The sequence below is a fragment of the Oncorhynchus tshawytscha genome, linkage group LG05 (genome assembly GCF_018296145.1).
Source record: "Oncorhynchus tshawytscha isolate Ot180627B linkage group LG05, Otsh_v2.0, whole genome shotgun sequence".
In the NCBI taxonomy this organism is placed as follows: Eukaryota; Metazoa; Chordata; class Actinopteri; order Salmoniformes; family Salmonidae; genus Oncorhynchus; species Oncorhynchus tshawytscha.
In genome coordinates, this window is record NC_056433.1 from 83,568,990 (window position 1) to 83,587,852 (window position 18,863).

Below are 18,863 nucleotides of genomic sequence, written 5' to 3' on the forward strand. Positions count from 1 at the left end.
AGAGAAAAGACGAGGGAAAAGTGCAAACTCGACGACTCGCGAGTTGAAATACGGCGAGGGGGCGGAGCCTAAATAATGGAAATGGAACAGGGGGCCAGACTAAACACTCACAGAATATCACAACCAATATAAAGAAAATTTACATAACACCGGGAGGCAGGAAGGGAGGCAGGGATAGAGAGAGAGAGGGAGGGGGGGAGGCAGGGATAGAGAGAGAGGGAGGGAGGGGGAGGCAGGGATAGAGAGAGAGGGGGGAGGGGGATAGAGGCAGGGATGGAGAGAGAGAGGAGGGGGAGAGAGAGGCAGGGATGGAGAGAGGGGGAGAGGGAGGGGGGGGGAGGCAGGGATAGAGAGGGAGAGAGGAGGGGGAGGCAGGGATAGAGAGAGAGGGGAGGGGGGGAGGCAGGGATGGAGAGAGAGGGAGGGGGGGAGGGGGAGGCAGGGATGGAGAGAGAGAGGGAGGGGGGGGGCAGGGATAGAGAGAGAGAGAGGGAGGGGGGGGGAGGCAGGGATAGAGAGAGAGGGGGAGGGGGGAGGCAGGGATGGAGAGAGAGGGGAGGGGGAGGCAGGGATGGAGAGAGGGATAGAGGAGAGGGAGGGGGAGGCAGGGATGGAGGAGAGAGGGATGGAGAGAGAGAGGGAGGCAGGGATGGAGAGAGAGAGGGAGGGGGAGGCAGGAAGGGAGGCAGGCCAGCGTATTGGGCACAGATGCTTTGGAGAAGTAGTTGTCCCACAGAGAGGTCTTGAAGGAAGGTCTTAGTTGGCGGTAACAGATGAATGGGTTTCTATAGTATGGATCTTCTAAATTCCTCCATCTGTTTTCATTACTGTGCCTCTAATGTAAAGCTCTATATAAGGACTAATCCATGCAGCTTAATGTCTTTTAAAAAAATGTAAAATGGCTAGAGATTCAATGATAATTCTATGAGAATTCCTGGTGACTCAGGCAGTCAGTGGTTAGGAACGGATGATGTTTTAACTGTCCACCTGCAGACTCGGGCCCCGTTACCCACGACGATGACCGACAGAACTCCACCCCCCCATCAGTCTTTCTGTCCATCCATCTTAGCTAACGTGCACTAGGCCTCGTCTCGGTGGATCCAGTTTCTCGACAGTCTGGTCTGCCAACGGTTCCGCCAGACAGAACACGGCAGACAGAACACGGCAGACAGAACACGGCAAACAGAACACGGCAAACAGAACACGGCAAACAGAACACGGCAAACAGAACACGGCAAACAGAACACGGCAAACAGAACACGGCAAACAGAACACGGAGGCCTTATAACTCAAAGCCAGGGGTGAGGGGCGCAGAGCAGGGGTACATATTAACTCGCCCAACTGCTGAGGAGGACCCCTGGATTAGTTTCATAACCTCCCACCTAGTTCTGTCACCACCCTGTCACAGCTAATGTCTTCCTTCCTGCCGGAGCTGGCATAATGGCACTTGGGTGATACCACAGGAAGAAGAACTGGTTTGTATGAAACGTGACCTGCCTCACGCATCGGCTCAGATACTACGACCCGTAATTTTAATAAGAAGGCAACGAGAGGCTATGAAAGCTATGCAGAAAAATGACATTTTCAAAAGAGGGCAAGCGGGAGGCACGACCAACCTCACGTCATCAGAGTGTGACGTATGCTGAACGAAAGACCTCGGTTTATTATTGTAAAGTTGTGACAGTGTTTTCTCGTAAAGTTTGGTTTATGTACTTTTTGATTTTGGATCGTGCGATGCGGCTAGCCTCAGTTACTGTGAGCACTACTATCTGTCCCAGGATCCTGCGAGACAAAAACAAATCAAATCAAATGTATTTATAAAGCCCTTCGTACATCAGCTGATATCTCAAAGTGCTGTACAGAAACAAAGCCTAAAACCCCAGACAGCAAGCAATGCAGGTGTAGAAGCACGTCTGAAATTGTTTGCCGTAGCTAGCTACTAACCTAGCTATTCAGCTAGCAGGGGTTCCACAAACAGCTTGAACACGGATAGCCCTTGTGGACCACGGAGGTGGCGTCTCCTGCTAATTGTGGCTGTATTCCCTGGTGCCTGTTGTTGTTTCCCTGCAACCGGACCTGGCTGGACCTGGCGGTATAGCTACCAACTTCAGCCGACTCTGCTACCACACCACCCAAAGCTGCAGAGTAAAATGTTTCTCTAGCGCAGGTGAAAGATCTTTTAAAAACCAACAAAAATGACTCTACAAGGAGTTGTTACAACAGCAGGAGAATAGCTTTAAGAGCTTTGTTCAGATATTGGTGGATACAACAAGTAAAATAATGTACGATCTGACCAGAGGTCCAGGACATGAAAAAAACAGTTCTCAATTCTCCCAGAGAGCTTGATGTGATGAAATAGGACTGCAGCAAGATGACAACTAAATTCACGAGAAACAACATGTCTGTGAATCCACTCTTACCATAAAGGACTGCAGAGATGGTTCTCCTGAGGCCTCCCAAGTGGCGCAGTGGTCTAAGGCACTGCATCGCAATGTTAACTGTGCCATTCGAGATTCTGGGTTTGAGTCCAGGCTCTATCGCAGCCGGTCGCGACAAGGAGACCCATGGGGCAGCACACACTTGGCCCAGCGTCGTCTGGGTTAAGGGGAGGGTTTGGCCGGCAGGGATGTCCTTGTCCCATCGCGCACTAGCGACTCTTGTGGCTGACCGGGTGCAGTGCAAGGTGACACGTTTCGGATGCGCACGGCTCTCGACCTTCGCCTCTCCTGAGTCCGTACGGCAGTTGCAGCGATGAGACAAGACTAACTACCAATTGGATACCAGGAAATTGGGAAGAATGTTTTTTTGTTTGTTGGTACCCTTCCCCAGATCTGTGCCTCGACACAATCCCGTCTCGGAGATTTACGGACAATTCCTTCGACCTCATGGGTTGGTTTTTTGCTCCGACATGCATAGGGCTGTGTATGCTCACTAGGGCTGTGTATGCTCACTAGGGATGTGTATGCTCACTAGGGATGTGTATGCTCACTAGGGATGTGTATGCTCACTAGGGATGTGTATGCTCACTAGGGATGTGTATGCTCACTAGGGATGTGGCGGTCATGACATTACGGCAGCCAGTGATTGTCAAGCAAATAACTGCCGGTCTCACGGTAATTGACCGTTAATTAACAAACACATTTAGCATCTCCTGGCTTCCACACACAGCCTACAAGACACTGGTGCAGAACTTCGGAACATTTAAAAAAAAAAAGTTGAACAAAATCCACGTAATAAAGCCAACACCTTCACAATAAATCCATTATTTATTTTAGACAGGTCTAAAGAAACATGATATGAAGAAAATGTATTTCAGAAGAAGAGAATAGTATACTCTGAGATCTGACTAAGCCAAATAGCTGTGATGCCAAGTTTGAACCATGTAGGCCTTCAGCAGAGCAGGTTGATAGTGACAGAAGTGGTGCCACAATATGTAGTCATTCTCAAGAGAGACCGGCTGGGTCACACATGTCAGCTATGTATGTCTGTATCTAAACAACATTCAGCCTCTGTCATTTCATCTAGATGAGAACCTCTTCTCTCTCTCTCTTTTAGGTCTCTCTCTCTCTCTTTTAGGTCTCTCTCTCTCTCTTTAGGTCTCTCTCTCTCTCTTTAGGTCTCTCTCTCTCTTTAGGTCTCTGTCTCTCTTTAGGTCTCTGTCTCTCTTTAGGTCTCTGTCTTTCTTTAGGTCTCTGTCTCTCTTTAGGTCTCTGTCTCTCTTTAGGTCTCTCTCTCTCTTTTAGGTCTCTCTCTCTCTCTTTTAGGTCTCTCTCTCTCTCTTTTTTAGGTCTCTCTCTCTTTTTAGGTCTCTCTCTCTTTTAGGTCTCTATCTTTTAGGTCTCTCTCTCTCTCTCTCTTTTAGGTCTCTCTCTCTCTCTTTTTAGGTCTCTCTCTCTCTCTTTTTAGGTCTCTCTCTCTCTCTTTTTAGGTCTCTCTCTCTCTCTCTCTTAGGTCTCTCTCTCTCTTAGGTCTCTCTCTCTCTCTTTTAGGTCTCTCTCTCTCTTTTAGGTCTCTCTCTCTCTCTCTCTTTTTAGGTCTCTCTCTCTCTTTTAGGTCTCTCTCTCTCTTTTAGGTCTCTCTCTCTCTCTCTTTTAGGTCTCTCTCTCTCTCTCTCTTTTAGGTCTCTCTCTCTCTCTTTTAGGTCTCTCTCTCTTTTAGGTCTCTCTCTCTCTTTTAGGTCTCTCTCTCTTTTTAGGTCTCTCTCTCTCTCTCTTTTAGGTCTCTCTCTCTCTCTCTCTCTTTTTAGGTCTCTCTCTCTCTCTTTTAGGTCTCTCTCTCTCTCTCTCTTTTAGGTCTCTCTCTCTCTTTTAGGTCTCTCTCTCTCTTTTAGGTCTCTCTCTCTTTTAAGTCTCTCTCTCTCTCTTTTAGGTCTCTCTCTCTCTCTCTTTTTAGGTCTCTCTCTCAGGTCTCTCTCTCTCTCAGGTCGCTCTCTCTCTTTTTTTAGGTCTCTCTCTCTCTCTCTCTCTTTTAGGTCTCTCTCTCTCTCTCTCTCTCTTTAAGTCTCTCTCTCTCTCTTTTAGGTCTCTCTCTCTCTTTTTAGGTCTCTCTCTCTCTCTCTCTCTTTTAGGTCTCTCTCTCTCTCTTTTAGGTCTCTCTCTCTCTCTCTTTTTTAGGTCTCTCTCTCTCTCTCTTTTAGGTCTCTCTCTCTCTCTCTTTTAGGTCTCTCTCTCTCTTTTAGGTCTCTCTCTCTCTTTTTTAGGTCTCTCTCTCTCTTTTAGGTCTCTCTCTCTCTCTTTTAGGTCTCTCTCTCTCTCTTTTTAGGTCTCTCTCTCTCTCTCTCTCTCTTTTAGGTCTCTCTCTCTCTCTCTCTTTTAGGTCTCTCTCTCTCTCTCTCTCTTTTAGGTCTCTCTCTTTTAGGTCTCTCCCTCTCTCTCTCTCTTTTAGGTCTCTCTCTCTCTCTCTCTTTTAGGTCTCTCTCTCTCTCTCTCTCTCTCTTTTAGGTCTCTCTCTCTCCCTCTCTTTTAGGTCTCTCTCAGGTCTCTCTCTCTCTTAGGTCTCTCTCTCTCTCGCCCTCTCTCTTTTAGGTCTCTCTCTCTCTCTCTCTCTTTTAGGTCTCTCTCTCTCTTTTAGGTCTCTCTCTCTTTTAAGTCTCTCTCTCTCTCTTTTAAGTCTCTCTCTCTCTTTTTAGGTTCTCTCTCTCTCTCTTTTAGGTCTCTCTCTCTCTCTTAGGTCTCTCTCTCTCTTTAGGTCGCTCTCTCTTAGGTCTCTCTCTCTCTCTTTTAGGTCTCTCTCTCTCTCTTTTAGGTCTCTCTCTCTCTCTTTTAGGTCTCTCTCTCTCTTTTTAAGTCTCTCTCTCTTTTAAGTCTCTCTCTCTCTCTTTTAGGTCTCTCTCTCTCTCTCTCTTTTAGGTCTCTCTCTCAGGTCTCTCTCTCTCTCTTAGGTCTCTCTCTCTCTCTCTCAGGTCGCTCTCTCTCTTTTAGGTCTCTCTCTCTCTCTCTTAAGTCTCTCTCTCTCTCTCTTAAGTCTCTCTCTCTCTCTCTTAAGTCTCTCTCTCTCTCTTTTTAGGTCTCTCTCTCTCTTTTAGGTCTCTCTCTCTCTCTCTCTTTTAGGTCTCTCTCTCTCTTTTAGGTCTCTCTCTCTCTCTTTTAGGTCTCTCTCTCTCTTTTAGGTCTCTCTCTCTCTCTCTTTTAGGTCTCTCTCTCTCTCTTTTAGGTCTCTCTCTCTCTCTCTCTCTCTTTTAGGTCTCTCTCTCCCTCTCTTTTAGGTCTCTCTCTCTCTCTTTTAGGTCTCTCTCTCTCTTTTTAGGTCTCTCTCTCTCTCTTTTTTAGGTCTCTCTCTCTCTCTCTTTTTAGGTCTCTCTCTCTCTCTCTCTTTTAGGTCTCTCTCTCTCTCTCTCTTTTAGGTCTCTCTCTCTCTCTCTCTTTTAGGTCTCTCTCTCTCTCTCTCTTTTTAGGTCTCTCTCTCTCTCTCTCTTTTTAGGTCTCTCTCTCTCTCTCTCTTTTAGGTCTCTCTCTCTCTCTCTCTTTTAGGTCTCTCTCTCTCCCTCTCTTTTAGGTCTCTCTCTCAGGTCTCTCTCTCTCTCTTAGGTCTCTCTCTCTCTCTCTCTTTTTTAGGTCTCTCTCTCTCCCTCTCTTTTAGGTCTCTCTCTCAGGTCTCTCTCTCTCTCTTAGGTCTCTCTCTCTCTCTCTCTTTTAGGTCTCTCTCTCTCTCTCTCTTTTAAGTCTCTCTCTCTCTCTTTTAGGTCTCTCTCTCTCTCTCTCTTTTAGGTCTCTCTCTCAGGTCTCTCTCTCTCTCTTAGGTCTCTCTCTCTCTCTCAGGTCGCTCTCTCTCTTTTAGGTCTCTCTCTTTTTAGGTCTCTCTCTCTCTCTTTAAGTCTCTCTCTCTCTTAAGTCTCTCTCTCTCTCTTTTAGGTCTCTCTCTCTCTTTTAGGTCTCTCTCTCTCTCTCTCTTTTAGGTCTCTCTCTCTCTTTTAGGTCTCTCTCTCTTTTTTTTAGGTCTCTCTCTCTCTCTCTTTTAGGTCTCTCTCTCTCTCTCTCTTTTTTTAGGTCTCTCTCTCTCTCTCTCTTTTTAAGTCTCTCTCTCTCTCTTTTAGGTCTCTCTCTCTCTCTCTCTTTTAGGTCTCTCTCTCAGGTCTCTCTCTCTCTCTTAGGTCTCTCTCTCTCTCAGGTCGCTCTCTCTCTTTTAGGTCTCTCTCTTTTAGGTCTCTCTCTCTCTCTCTTAGGTCTCTCTCTCTCTCTTTAAGTCTCTCTCTCTCTTTTTAGGTCTCTCTCTCTCTTTTAGGTCTCTCTCTCTTTTAGGTCTCTCTCTCTCTCTCTTTTAGGTCTCTCTCTCTCTCTTTTTAGGTCTCTCTCTCTCTCTCTTTTAGGTCTCTCTCTCTCTTTTAGGTCTCTCTCTCTCTCTTTTAGGTCTCTCTCTCTCTCTTTTAGGTCTCTCTCTCTCTCTCTCTTTTAGGTCTCTCTCTCTCTCTCTCTTTTTAGGTCTCTCTCTCTCTCTCTTTTAGGTCTCTCTCTCTCTCTTTTAGGTCTCTCTCTCTCTCTTTTAGGTCTCTCTCTCTCTCTCTCTTTAGGTCTCTCTCTCTCTCTCTCTTTTAGGTCTCTCTCTCTCTCTCTCTTTTAGGTCTCTCTCTCTCTCTCTCTTTTTAGGTCTCTCTCTCTCTCTCTCTTTTTAGGTCTCTCTCTCTCTCTCTCTTTTAGGTCTCTCTCTCTCTCTCTCTTTTAGGTCTCTCTCTCTCTCTCTTTTTTAGGTCTCTCTCTCTCCCTCTCTTTTAGGTCTCTCTCTCAGGTCTCTCTCTCTCTCTCTTAGGTCTCTCTCTCTCTCTCTCTTTTAGGTCTCTCTCTCTCCCTCTCTTTTAGGTCTCTCTCTCAGGTCTCTCTCTCTCTCTCAGGTCTCTCTCTCTCTCTTTTAAGTCTCTCTTTTAAGTCTCTCTCTCTCTTTTAAGTCTCTCTCTCTCTTTTAGGTCTCTCTCTCTCTCTTTTAGGTCTCTCTCTCTCTCTTTTAGGTCTCTCTCTCTCTCTTTTAGGTCTCTCTCTCTCTCTTTTAGGTCTCTCTCTCTCTCTTTTAGGTCTCTCTCTCTCTCTCTCTCTCTAGGTCTCTCTCTCTTTTAGGTCTCTCTCTCTCTCTCTCTAGGTCTCTCTCTCTTTTAGGTCTCTCTCTCTCTCTCTCTAGGTCTCTCTCTCTTTTAGGTCTCTCTCTCTCTAGGTCTCTCTCTCTTTTAGGTCTCTCTCTCTCTTTTAGGTCTCTCTCTCTTTTAGGTCTCTCTCTCTCTCTCTTTTAGGTCTCTCTCTCTCTCTCTCTCTTTTAGGTCTCTCTCTCTCTCTCTCTCTTTTAGGTCTCTCTCTCTTTTAGGTCTCTCTCTCTTTTAGGTCTCTCTCTCTCTTTTAGGTCTCTCTCTCTCTCTTTTAGGTCTCTCTCTCTCTTAGGTCTCTCTCTCTCTCTTTTAGGTCTCTCTCTCTCTCTCTCTCTTTTAGGTCTCTCTCTCTCTCTCTTTTAGGTCTCTCTCTCTCTCTCTCTCTTTTAGGTCTCTCTCTCTCTCTCTTTTTAGGTCTCTCTCTCTCTCTCTTTTAGGTCTCTCTCTCTCTTTTAGGTCTCTCTCTCTCTCTCTCTTTTAGGTCTCTCTCTCTCTCTCTTTTAGGTCTCTCTCTCTCTCTCTCTCTTTTAGGTCTCTCTCTCTCTCTCTCTCTTTTAGGTCTCTCTCTCTCTCTCTTTTAGGTCTCTCTCTCTCTCTCTTTTAGGTCTCTCTCTCTCTCTCTTTTTAGGTCTCTCTCTCTCTCTCTTTTAGGTCTCTCTCTCTCTCTCTTTTAGGTCTCTCTCTCTCTCTCTTTTTAGGTCTCTCTCTCTCTCTTTTTTGGTCTCTCTCTCTCTCTTTTAGGTCTCTCTCTCTCTCTTTTAGGTCTCTCTCTCTCTCTCTCTTTTAGGTCTCTCTCTCTCCCTCTCTTTTAGGTCTCTCTCTCAGGTCTCTCTCTCTTAGGTCTCTCTCTCTCTCTCAGGTCGCTCTCTCTCTTTTAGGTCTCTCTCTCTCTCTCTCTCTCTTTTAGGTCTCTCTCTCTCTCTCTTTTAGGTCTCTCTCTCTCTCTTTAGGTCTCTCTCTCTCTCTTTAGGTCTCTCTCTCTCTCTTTAGGTCGCTCTCTCTTTTAGGTCTCTCTCTCTCTCTCTCTTTTTTGGTCTCTCTCTCTCTCTTTTAGGTCTCTCTCTCTCTCTCTCTCTAGGTCTCTCTCTCTTTTAGGTCTCTCTCTCTCTCTCTCTAGGTCTCTCTCTCTTTTAGGTCTCTCTCTCTCTCTCTCTCTAGTCTCTCTCTCTTTTAGGTCTCTCTCTCTCTCTCTCTTTTTAGGTCTCTCTCTCTCTCTCTCTTTTAGGTCTCTCTCTCTCTCTCTCTTTTTAGGTCTCTCTCTCTCCCTCTCTTTTAGGTCTCTCTCTCAGGTCTCTCTCTCTCTTTAGGTCTCTCTCTCTCTCTCTTTTTAGGTCTCTCTCTCTCTCTCTCTTTTAAGTCTCTCTCTCTCTCTTTTAGGTCTCTCTCTCTCTCTCTCTTTTAGGTCTCTCTCTCAGGTCTCTCTCTCTCTCTTAGGTCTCTCTCTCTCTCAGGTCGCTCTCTCTCTTTTAGGTCTCTCTCTTTTAGGTCTCTCTCTCTCTCTCTTAAGTCTCTCTCTCTCTTAAGTCTCTCTCTCTCTCTTTTAGGTCTCTCTCTCTCTTTTAGGTCTCTCTCTCTCTCTCTTTTAGGTCTCTCTCTCTCTTTTAGGTCTCTCTCTCTTTTAGGTCTCTCTCTCTCTCTCTTTTAGGTCTCTCTCTCTCTCTCTCTTTTAGGTCTCTCTCTCTCTCTCTCTTTTTAAGTCTCTCTCTCTCTCTTTTAGGTCTCTCTCTCAGGTCTCTCTCTCTCTCTTAGGTCTCTCTCTCTCTCAGGTCGCTCTCTCTCTTTTAGGTCTCTCTCTTTTAGGTCTCTCTCTCTCTCTCTTAAGTCTCTCTCTCTCTCTCTTAAGTCTCTCTCTCTCTTAAGTCTCTCTCTCTCTCTCTTAAGTCTCTCTCTCTCTCTTTTAGGTCTCTCTCTCTCTTTTAGGTCTCTCTCTCTTTTAGGTCTCTCTCTCTCTCTCTTTTAGGTCTCTCTCTCTCTCTCTTTTAGGTCTCTCTCTCTCTCTTTTTAGGTCTCTCTCTCTCTCTTTTTTAGGTCTCTCTCTCTCTCTCTCTTTTAGGTCTCTCTCTCTCTCTCTCTTTTAGGTCTCTCTCTCTCTCTCTTTTAGGTCTCTCTCTCTCTCTTTTTTAGGTCTCTCTCTCTCTCTTTTAGGTCTCTCTCTCTCTCTCTTTTTAGGTCTCTCTCTCTCTCTCTCTTTTAGGTCTCTCTCTCTCTCTCTCTTTTAGGTCTCTCTCTCTCTCTCTCTTTTAGGTCTCTCTCTCTCTCTCTTTTTTTAGGTCTCTCTCTCTCTCTCTCTTTTAGGTCTCTCTCTCTCCCTCTCTTTTAGGTCTCTCTCTCAGGTCTCTCTCTCTCTCTCAGGTCTCTCTCTCTCTCTTTTAAGTCTCTCTTTTAAGTCTCTCTCTCTCTTTTAAGTCTCTCTCTCTCTTTTAGGTCTCTCTCTCTCTCTTTTAGGTCTCTCTCTCTCTCTTTTAGGTCTCTCTCTCTCTCTTTTAGGTCTCTCTCTCTCTCTTTTAGGTCTCTCTCTCTCTCTTTTTAGGTCTCTCTCTCTCTCTCTCTCTAGGTCTCTCTCTCTTTTAGGTCTCTCTCTCTCTCTCTCTAGGTCTCTCTCTCTTTTAGGTCTCTCTCTCTCTCTCTAGGTCTCTCTCTCTTTTAGGTCTCTCTCTCTCTCTAGGTCTCTCTCTCTTTTAGGTCTCTCTCTCTCTTTTTAGGTCTCTCTCTCTTTTTAGGTCTCTCTCTCTTTTTTAGGTCTCTCTCTCTTTTAGGTCTCTCTCTCTCTCTCTTTTAGGTCTCTCTCTCTCTCTCTCTCTTTTAGGTCTCTCTCTCTCTCTCTCTCTTTTAGGTCTCTCTCTCTTTTAGGTCTCTCTCTCTCTTTTAGGTCTCTCTCTCTCTCTCTAGGTCTCTCTCTCTTTTAGGTCTCTCTCTCTCTCTCTCTAGGTCTCTCTCTCTTTTAGGTCTCTCTCTCTCTCTCTAGGTCTCTCTCTCTTTTAGGTCTCTCTCTCTCTCTAGGTCTCTCTCTCTTTTTTAGGTCTCTCTCTCTCTTTTAGGTCTCTCTCTCTCTTTTTAGGTCTCTCTCTCTTTTAGGTCTCTCTCTCTCTCTCTTTTAGGTCTCTCTCTCTCTCTCTTTTAGGTCTCTCTCTCTCTCTCTCTCTTTTAGGTCTCTCTCTCTTTTAGGTCTCTCTCTCTCTCTTTTTTAGGTCTCTCTCTCTCTTAGGTCTCTCTCTCTCTTAGGTCTCTCTCTCTCTCTTTTAGGTCTCTCTCTCTCTCTCTTTTTAGGTCTCTCTCTCTCTCTCTTTTAGGTCTCTCTCTCTCTCTCTCTCTTTTAGGTCTCTCTCTCTCTCTCTTTTAGGTCTCTCTCTCTCTCTCTTTTAGGTCTCTCTCTCTCTTTTTAGGTCTCTCTCTCTCTCTCTCTTTTAGGTCTCTCTCTCTCTCTCTTTTAGGTCTCTCTCTCTCTCTCTCTTTTTAGTCTCTCTCTCTCTCTCTTTTAGGTCTCTCTCTCTCTCTCTTTTAGGTCTCTCTCTCTCTCTCTTTTAGGTCTCTCTCTCTCTCTCTTTTAGGTCTCTCTCTCTCTCTTTTAGGTCTCTCTCTCTCTCTTTTAGGTCTCTCTCTCTCTCTTTTAGGTCTCTCTCTCTCTCTTTTAGGTCTCTCTCTCTCTCTCTTTTTAGGTCTCTCTCTCTCCCTCTCTTTTAGGTCTCTCTCTCAGGTCTCTCTCTCTTAGGTCTCTCTCTCTCTCAGGTCTCTCTCTCTCTTTTAGTCTCTCTCTCTCTCTCTCTCTCTTTTAGGTCTCTCTCTCTCTCTCTTTTAGGTCTCTCTCTCTCTTAGGTCTCTCTCTCTCTCTTAGGTCTCTCTCTCTCTCTTAGGTCTCTCTCTCTCTCTTAGGTCGCTCTCTCTTTTAGGTCTCTCTCTCTCTCTCTCTTTTAGGTCTCTCTCTCTCTCTTTTTAGGTCTCTCTCTCTCTCTCTCTTTAGGTCTCTCTCTCTTTTAGGTCTCTCTCTCTCTCTCTCTAGGTCTCTCTCTCTTTTAGGTCTCTCTCTCTCTCTCTCTAGGTCTCTCTCTCTTTTAGGTCTCTCTCTCTCTCTAGGTCTCTCTCTCTTTTAGGTCTCTCTCTCTCTCTTTTAGGTCTCTCTCTCTTTTTAGGTCTCTCTCTCTCTCTCTTTTAGGTCTCTCTCTCTCTCTCTCTCTTTTAGGTCTCTCTCTCTCTCTCTCTCTTTTAGGTCTCTCTCTCTCTCTCTCTCTTAGGTCTCTCTCTCTTTTAGGTCTCTCTCTCTTTTAGGTCTCTCTCTCTCTTTTAGGTCTCTCTCTCTCTTTTTTTAGGTCTCTCTCTCTCTTAGGTCTCTCTCTCTCTCTTTTTTAGGTCTCTCTCTCTCTCTCTCTTTTAGGTCTCTCTCTCTCTCTCTTTTAGGTCTCTCTCTCTCTCTCTTTTAGGTCTCTCTCTCTCTCTCTCTTTTTTAGGTCTCTCTCTCTCTCTCTTTTTAGGTCTCTCTCTCTCTCTCTTTTAGGTCTCTCTCTCTCTTTTTAGGTCTCTCTCTCTCTCTCTCTTTTAGGTCTCTCTCTCTCTCTCTTTTAGGTCTCTCTCTCTCTCTCTCTCTTTTAGGTCTCTCTCTCTCTCTCTTTTAGGTCTCTCTCTCTCTCTCTTTTAGGTCTCTCTCTCTCTCTCTTTTAGGTCTCTCTCTCTCTCTCTTTTAGGTCTCTCTCTCTCTTTTTAGGTCTCTCTCTCTCTCTTTTAGGTATCTCTCTCTCTCTTTTAGGTCTCTCTCTCTCTCTTTTAGGTCTCTCTCTCTCTCTCTCTTTTAGGTCTCTCTCTCTCCCTCTCTTTTAGGTCTCTCTCTCAGGTCTCTCTCTCTTAGGTCTCTCTCTCTCTCAGGTCGCTCTCTCTCTTTTAGGTCTCTCTCTCTCTCTCTCTCTTTTAGGTCTCTCTCTCTCTCTCTTTTTAGGTCTCTCTCTCTCTTAGGTCTCTCTCTCTCTCTTAGGTCTCTCTCTCTCTCTTAGGTCTCTCTCTCTTTTAGGTCTCTCTCTCTCTCTCTCTCTTTTAGGTCTCTCTCTCTCTTTTAAGTCTCTCTCTCTCTCTTTTAGGTCTCTCTCTCTCTCTCTCTTTTAGGTCTCTCTCTCTCTCTTAGGTCTCTCTCTCTCTCAGGTCGCTCTCTCTTTTAGGTCTCTCTCTCTCTCTCTCTTTTAGGTCTCTCTCTCTCTTAAGTCTCTCTCTCTCTCTTTTAGGTCTCTCTCTCTCTTTTAGGTCTCTCTCTCTCTCTCTCTCTCTCTTTTAGGTCTCTCTCTCTCTCTTTTAGGTCTCTCTCTCTCTTTTAGGTCTCTCTCTCTCTCTTTTTTAGGTCTCTCTCTCTCTCTCTTTTAGGTCTCTCTCTCTCTCTCTCTTTTAGGTCTCTCTCTCTCTCTCTTTTAGGTCTCTCTCTCTCTCTTTTTTAGGTCTCTCTCTCTCTCTTTTAGGTCTCTCTCTCTCTTTTAGGTCTCTCTCTCTCTTTTTAGGTCTCTCTCTCTCTCTCTTTTTTAGGTCTCTCTCTCTCTCTCTCTCTCTCTCTCTCTCTTTTAAGTCTCTCTCTCTCTCTCTTTTTAAGTCTCTCTCTCTCTTTTAAGTCTCTCTTTTAAGTCTCTCTCTTTTTAAGTCTCTCTCTCTCTTTTTAGGTCTCTCTCTCTCTCTCTCTCTGTTTTAAGTCTCTCTCTCTCTTTTAGGTCTCTCTCTCTCTCTTTTAGGTCTCTCTCTCTCTTTTTAGGTCTCTCTCTTTTAGGTCTCTCTCTCTCTCTCTTTTAGGTCTCTCTCTCTCTCTCTCTCTTTTAGGTCTCTCTCTCTCTCTCTTTTAGGTCTCTCTCTTTTAGGTTTCTCTCTCTCTCTCTTTTAGGTCTCTCTCTCTCTTTTAGGTCTCTCTCTCTCTCTTTTTAGGTCTCTCTCTCTCTCTCTCTCTTTTTAGGTCTCTCTCTCTCTTTTAGGTCTCTCTCTCTCTCTCTCTCTTTTAGGTCTCTCTCTCTCTCTCTCTCTTTTAGGTCTCTCTCTCTCTCTCTCTCTCTTTGGTCTCTCTCTCTCTCTCTCTTTTAGGTCTCTCTCTCTCTCTCTCTTTTTAGGTCTCTCTCTCTCCCTCTCTTTTAGGTCTCTCTCTCTCTCTCTCTTTTAGGTCTCTCTCTCTCTTTTAGGTCTCTCTCTCTCTCTCTCTTTTAGGTCTTTTAGGCTCTCTCTCTCTCTCTCTCTTTTAGGTCTCTCTCTCTCTCTCTCTCTTTTTAGGTCTCTCTCTCTCTCTCTCTTTGGTCTCTCTCTCTCTCTCTCTTTTAGGTCTCTCTCTCTCTCTCTCTTTTAGGTCTCTCTCTCTCTCCCTCTCTTTTAGGTCTCTCTCTCTCTCTTTTAGGTCTCTCTCTCTCTCTTTTAGGTCTCTCTCTCTCTCTCTTTTAGGTCTCTCTCTCTCTCTTTTAGGTCTCTCTCTCTCTCTTTTAGGTCTCTCTCTTTTTAGGTCTCTCTCTCTCTCTCTCTTAAGTCTCTCTCTCTCTCTTTTTTAGGTCTCTCTCTCTCTTTTAGGTCTCTCTCTCGCTCTCTCTCTTTTAGGTCTCTCTCTCTCTCTCTTTTTAGGTCTCTCTCTCTCTCTTTTAGGTCTCTCTCTCTCTCTCTTTTAGGTCTCTCTCTCTCTTTTAGGTCTCTCTCTCTCTCTCTTTTAGGTCTCTCTCTCTCTCTTTTTTTAGGTCTCTCTCTCTCTCTTTTTAGGTCTCTCTCTCTCTCTTTTTAGGTCTCTCTCTCTCTCTCTTTTAGGTCTCTCTCTCTCTCTCTTTTAGGTCTCTCTCTCTCTCTTTTAGGTCTCTCTCTCTCTCTTTTAGGTCTCTCTCTCTCTCTTTTAGGTCTCTCTCTCTCTTAAGTCTCTCTCTCTCTCTTTTAGGTCTCTCTCTCTCTTTTTAGGTCTCTCTCTCTCTCTTTTAGGTCTCTCTCTCTCTCTTTTAGGTCTCTCTCTCTCTTTTAGGTCTCTCTCTCTCTCTTTTTAGGTCTCTCTCTCTCTCTCTCTTTTTTAGGTCTCTCTCTCTCTCTCTCTTTTAGGTCTCTCTCTCTCTCTCTCTTTTAGGTCTCTCTCTCTCTCTTTAGGTCTCTCTCTTTTTTTAGGTCTCTCTCTCTCTCTTTTAGGTCTCTCTCTCTCTCTTTTTAGGTCTCTCTCTCTCTCTCTTTTAGGTCTCTCTCTCTCTCTCTCTTTTAGGTCTCTCTCTCTCTCTTTTAGGTCTCTCTCTCTCTTTTAGGTCTCTCTCTCTCTCTTTAGGTCTCTCTCTCTCTCTCTTTTAGGTCTCTCTCTCTCTCTCTTTTAGGTCTCTCTCTCTCTCTCTTTTAGGTCTCTCTCTCTCTCTCTCTTTTAGGTCTCTCTCTCTCTCTTTTAGGTCTCTCTCTCTCTCTCTCTTTTAGGTCTCTCTCTCTCTCTCTTTTAGGTCTCTCTCTCTCTCTCTCTTTTAGGTCTCTCTCTCTCTCTCTTTTTTAGGTCTCTCTCTCTCTCTCTCTTTTTAGGTCTCTCTCTCTCTCTTTTAGGTCTCTCTCTCTCTCTTTTTAGGTCTCTCTCTCTCTCTTTTTTTTAGGTCTCTCTCTCTCTCTTTTTTTGGTCTCTCTCTCTCTCTTTTAGGTCTCTCTCTCTCTCTTAGGTCTCTCTCTCTCTTAGGTCTCTCTCTCTTTTTAGGTCTCTCTCTCTCTCTTTTAGGTCTCTCTCTCTCTCTCTTTTAGGTCTCTCTCTCTCTCTTTTAGGTCTCTCTCTCTCTCTTTTAGGTCTCTCTCTTTTTTTTTAGGTCTCTCTCTCTCTCTCTTTTAGGTCTCTCTCTCTCTCTCTCTTTTAGGTCTCTCTCTCTCTCTTTTAGGTCTCTCTCTCTCTCTTAGGTCTCTCTCTCTCTTTTAGGTCTCTCTCTCTCTCTCTTTTAGGTCTCTCTCTCTCTCTCTTTTAGGTCTCTCTCTCTCTCTCTTTTTAGGTCTCTCTCTCTCTCTTTTTTAGGTCTCTCTCTCTCTCTTTTAGGTCTCTCTCTCTCTCTTTTAGGTCTCTCTCTCTCTCTTTTAGGTCTCTCTCTCTTTTTAGGTCTCTCTCTCTTTTTTTAGGTCTCTCTCTCTCTCTCTTTTAGGTCTCTCTCTCTCTCTCTTTTAAGTCTCTCTCCCTCTCTCTTTTAGGTCTCTCTCTCTCTCTTTTAGGTCTCTCTCTCTCTCTTTTAGGTCTCTCTCTCTCTCTTTTTTGTCTCTCTCTCTCTCTTTTTAGGTCTCTCTCTCTCTCTTTTTTTAGGTCTCTCTCTCTCTCTTTTTTTAGTCTCTCTCTCTCTCTTTTTAGGTCTCTCTCTCTCTCTTTTAGGTCTCTCTCTCTCTCTTTTAGGTCTCTCTCTCTCTCTTTTAGGTCTCTCTCTCTCTTTTTAGGTCTCTCTCTCTCTCTTTTAGGTCTCTCTCTCTTTTAGGTCTCTCTCTCTTTTAGGTCTCTCTCTCTCTCTCTTTTAGGTCTCTCTCTCTCTCTCTCTTTTAGGTCTCTCTCCCTCTCTCTTTTAGGTCTCTCTCCCTCTCTTTTAGGTCTCTCTCTCTCTCTTTTGTCTCTCTCTCTCTTAGGTCTCTCTCTCTCTCTTTTAGGTCTCTCTCTCTCTCTTTTAGGTCTCTCTCTCTCTCTTTTTTAGGTCTCTCTCTCTCTCTTTTAGGTCTCTCTCTCTCTCTTTTAGGTCTCTCTCTCTCTCTTTTAGGTCTCTCTCTCTCTCTTTTAGGTCTCTCTCTCTCTTTTTTAGGTCTCTCTCTCTCTCTTTTAGGTCTCTCTCTCTCTCTTTTAGGTCTCTCTCTCTCTCTTTTAGGTCTCTCTCTCTCTCTTTTTTAGGTCTCTCTCTCTCTCTTTTAGGTCTCTCTCTCTCTCTTTTAGGTCTCTCTCTCTCTCTTTTAGGTCTCTCTCTCTCTCTTTTTAGGTCTCTCTCTCTCTCTTTTAGGTCTCTCTCTCTCTTTTTAGGTCTCTCTCCCTCTCTCTTTTAGGTCTCTCTCCCTCTCTTTTAGGTCTCTCTCTCTCTCTTTTAGGTCTCTCTCTCTCTCTTTTAGGTCTCTCTCTCTCTCTTTTAGGTCTCTCTCTCTCTCTTTTAGGTCTCTCTCTCTCTTTTTAGGTCTCTCTCTCTCTCTTTTAGGTCTCTCTCTCTCTCTTTTAGGTCTCTCTCTCTCTCTTTTTTAGGTCTCTCTCTCTCTCTTTTAGGTCTCTCTCTCTCTCTTTTAGGTCTCTCTCTCTCTCTTTTAGGTCTCTCTCTCTTTTTAGGTCTCTCTCTTTTTAGGTCTCTCTCTCTCTCTTTTAGGTCTCTCTCTCTCTCTTTTAGGTCTCTCTCTCTCTCTTTTAGGTCTCTCTCTCTCTCTTTTAGGTCTCTCTCTCTCTTTTTAGGTCTCTCTCTCTCTCTTTTAGGTCTCTCTCTCTCTCTTTTAGGTCTCTCTCTCTCTTTTTTAGGTCTCTCTCTCTCTCTTTTTAGGTCTCTCTCTCTCTTTTTTAGGTCTCTCTCTCTCTTTTAGGTCTCTCTCTTCTTTTTAGGTCTCTCTCTCTCTCTTTTAGGTCTCTCTCTCTCTCTTTTAGGTCTCTCTCTCTCTCTTTTAGGTCTCTCTCTCTCTCTTTTAGGTCTCTCTCTCTCTTTTAGGTCTCTCTCTCTCTCTCTCTTTTAGGTCTCTCTCTCTCTCTTTTAGGTCTCTCTCTCTCTCTTTTAGGTCTCTCTCTCTCTCTTTTAGGTCTCTCTCTCTCTCTTTTAGGTCTCTCTCTCTCTTTTAGGTCTCTCTCTTTTAGGTCTCTCTCTGTCTTTCTCTCTCTAATCCATTATTTATTTTAGACAGGGCTAAAGAAACATGAAGAAAATGTATTTCAGAAGAACAGAATACAGAATAACAGATGTCCTAATGTTAGGCCCTGATCTGGCTAAGCCAAATGGCTGTGGGCTACACTAGTTCATTTAGCAGACAAGATTTAAAGCGGTTTAATGTGCTTCTTGCCTTATTGCACGCAAGCTGGGCATCGTTCACCAGTAATAATATATCATTCACAAGTGATAGGCTAATATTGACACCCATGAGACAATCCCTGATTTAATCTGGTCTTTACATACAGCTTAAGTCGGAAGTTTACATACACTTAGGTCGGAGTCATTTTAACTCATTTGTCAACCACCCCACACACTTCTTGTTAACAAACTATAGTTTTGGCAAGTCGGTAAGGACATCTACTTTGTGCATGACACAAGTAATTCTTCCAACAATTGTTTACAGACAGATTATTTCACTTATAATTCACTGTATCACAATTCCAGTGGGTCAGAAGTTTACATAGATTAAGTTTATTTATTTATTTTTTACCCCCTTTTCTCCCCAATTTCGTGGTTTCCAATTGTTAGTAACTACTATCTTGTCTCATCGCTACAACTCCCGCACAAGCTCGGGAGAGACGAAGGTCGAAAGCCATGCGTCCTCCGAAACACAACCCAACCAAGCCGCACTGCTTCTTGACACAGCGCGCATCCAACCCGGAAGCCAGCCGCACCAATGTGTCGGAGGAAACACCGTGCACCTGGCGACCTTTGTTAGCGTGCACTGAGCCCGCCACAGAAGTCGCTGGTGCGCGATGAGACGAGGATAACCCGGAAGGCTTGTGGAAGGCTACCCGAAATGTTTGACCCAAGTTAAACAATTTAAAGGCAATGCTACCAAATACTAATTGAGTGCATGTAAACTTCTGACCCACCGGGAATGTGATGAAAGAAATAAAAGCTGAAATAAATAATTATCTCTACTGTTATTCTGATATTTCACATTCTTAAAATAAAGTGGTGAACTTAACTGACCTAAGACTGGGAATTTTTTCTCAGGAATTGTGAAAAACTGAGTGGAAATGTATTTGGCTAAGGTGTATGTAAAGTTTCGAATTCAACTGTATACTAAATAATATATGTGTGAAATTAGTTTTGATTTAGAATGGACCATTATCATGCACCTGTCTCAAAGCAGAGGCAGGGGAATCAAATACACAGCGAAGAGACAACGCTTTTCCCAGTGGTTCATTTTCTTGCCAGCCAGGTAGGCTATACTCCTGTTGTAAAGACAAGCAATGTGCTTAAGATTAGGAAAAATAAGAAATAAATATTTTTATTTATGTATTTTATATTTATTTAACTAGGCGAGTCAGTTAAGAACAAATTCTTATTTACAATGATGGAATAGGAACAGTAGGTTGACGGCCTTGCTCAGGGGCAGAACGACAGATTTTTACCTTGTCAGATGAGGGATTTGCTCTAGCAACTTTTTGATACTGGCCCAATGCTCTAACCTCTGGGCTACCTGCCCAACGCTCTAACCACGAGGCTACCTGCCCAATGCT

The 18,863-nt window shown here is 44.3% G+C and overlaps 1 protein-coding gene across 1 annotated transcript in view; it reads right to left on the bottom strand.

Moving 5' to 3' along the window:
- atf6 (activating transcription factor 6) overlaps nt 1–18,863 on the bottom strand; it is a 163,492-nt gene that overhangs the window by 79,519 nt on the left and 65,110 nt on the right. The window lies entirely within an intron of this gene.